Here is a 2,196-nt window from a genome sequence, read left to right as displayed (position 1 = left end):
GAGTCGTGTCAAGAAGTCAGGTAGGAGTCAGTACTAGGCAGTAGTGGAACGTGAGTGGTAGTCTTTGCCGAGTTTGGAGGGTATCCTGGATTTGGTTTGCAGCGCTGTGGAAATGGCTTGCTGTGGAGGTCCCATACCAGCACTGGATGTTGTGTCAAAGGTACGATCTCGTAGCACGCCCTAAACCTTCAAAAATTCAAAAATTGACTTCGGTCTGTGGGAGTCTGTGAGAGAACGCCCACTTGTGCTGTAGTGACAGATTCCAGGGCCACGTTGAGGGGCCCTATCCCACCACCCATGGCTGCTTCTGGACCTTTTTTTAGGTTTGGGTCCCGCGCACGGACAGAATGGGCAGGAAAATGTGAAAAAAACTTGTGAATGCATTTTGTTGGCTCCTGGGTGGCTCACACACCGTGGTAGGCCTCGACCAAATATGCTTGCGCATATTTCAGTATATTTTGTGAGACAGTTCATATATGGCATATTGAGCGACAAAGGGAATATTGGAATGAAGCCAGCATATAATTCAAATATTCTGAAGAAAATGAGGACAAAACATTCATATTATGAACAAAATGCGTTCAGAAATGCCTTTTATGGATGAATTTGGAATGGTTGAGGCGTTTGCTACATTTCCGCATGGATGAACACTATCGCTACTGTTGCTGGGGACACATTCCAGCCATACAATTCCGCATGTGGTTTGATTTGCACCATAAGCATGATAGCCGTGAAGCCATTGACTATTCCAAGGTTGTAATTTTACTGAAATGATCTACACTTCCTGCTTATGTCGAGCATATTTTGGAATATTTTGGCATATCTTTTTGCATATCTTGCTAAATCTTTGGCATATTATGGACGTTTTCCCTGAAATGCGACGAGCATAATATGCTCTTTTTTTTAGCATATTTGGTCGAGGCCTACACCGTCGCACTATGCCGGAATTTTTTCCGGCCTCAAAAGCCTGTTAGTGAGGCGCAAGAACTTGTAAGTCATGTCCAGAGGGCCAGCATAGTGGTAGGAGTGTGTGGTGAAAATTCACTCAAATCCATGGAGAGACACCAAAGTTACGGTCAATTGAATGCCATATGAAATTTTTGGGTAGGCTGCTACCAAGAATCGTGGATGCTGTCTACAAAATAATTATACACCATTCATGCCCTAAGTCAACAGCAACTTTTAAAACATTCTGACCTGTGATTGGTTTACACTGGCAGTTGCCATGACGACGCAGTAGGCGGGCACCACGCGAGACACCACAAGCCAAGGAAATCATTCTTGTTTGCAGATCATGCATTCGCTAAATTCCTAGGTTATAATTATAGTGTCCATTCGTATTGTCCGTAACGCGTTTCCTGATCATACCCACTTGCAAAGGCGTAGACAGTATATAAGCCAACCCTGATGATAATAATGTTGTATCACTTCGGTGTTAGATATACTAAAATCGGAACGATACAGAGAAGATTAGCATGGCCCCTGCGCAAGGATGACACGCAAATTCGTGAAGCATTCCATATTTTTTGCCAGTCCAGGCTACAGTGAAATGTTTGGCACCATGCGGGCGCCGGGCATGGTACTTGAAAGATGTTTTTTCTTCACTATATCGGTTTTGTTGAAGTTTGATGAAACAATTTTGAGATTCGTATATCTGCGACAGTACAAGATGAGGAAGTGAATTTTGAGGTGCCTATGACATCAAGTATAGTAGGCCTACAAAGTGGGGAGGCGTAAAACCCGCAAACGGATTTTTTTAATGAGAAACTGAGAAAAGGGTCTATGAATCATTCTGCAAATGTACACCAAATGTTATCAACTATCGACGGCCATCCACCCTAGACAACCGTGCATCCCCTACTGGTGCAGCACGGCTTGCACCGGATAGGCGAACTCGGCAAGCGCAAGCTACTACTAGTGTTTGCCTGGAGGTGCCTTCATGGGAAAGCTAGTGCCACGTTGTCTGTACTGTTCGTCAGATCTGCTGGCAGAAGAACCCGTCATCAGAGGTCCAGTGGTCTGCTCAGTCAGCCATCCTCCACTCGCTCTGGCGCTTCTCGGCCGTCCGTCGCAGGATCTGCACACTGGAACCTGCTGCCGGATGACGTTCGGACCATAGCTAGACAGGAAAGGTTTAGCATAAGTTGCCTACCATATTGTTGCTCAGACTAGTCCTCCCTCTAGCTCTTCTCGACC

General features: G+C 45.5%; 1 non-coding gene across 1 annotated transcript; it reads left to right on the top strand.

Annotated features, from left to right (window-relative positions):
- Positions 1–1,422: 1,422 nt before the first annotated feature.
- Positions 1,423–1,527, top strand: LOC135811032 (U6 spliceosomal RNA). The gene has a single exon (XR_010552505.1). It is a non-coding gene; the product is annotated as a U6 spliceosomal RNA (small nuclear RNA).
- The last annotated feature ends 669 nt before the right edge of the window (positions 1,528–2,196 follow it).

The sequence above is a fragment of the Sycon ciliatum genome, chromosome 2, assembly GCF_964019385.1.
Source record: "Sycon ciliatum chromosome 2, ocSycCili1.1, whole genome shotgun sequence".
In the NCBI taxonomy this organism is placed as follows: Eukaryota; Metazoa; Porifera; class Calcarea; order Leucosolenida; family Sycettidae; genus Sycon; species Sycon ciliatum.
This window is presented reverse-complemented; position numbering and strand designations above follow the sequence as displayed.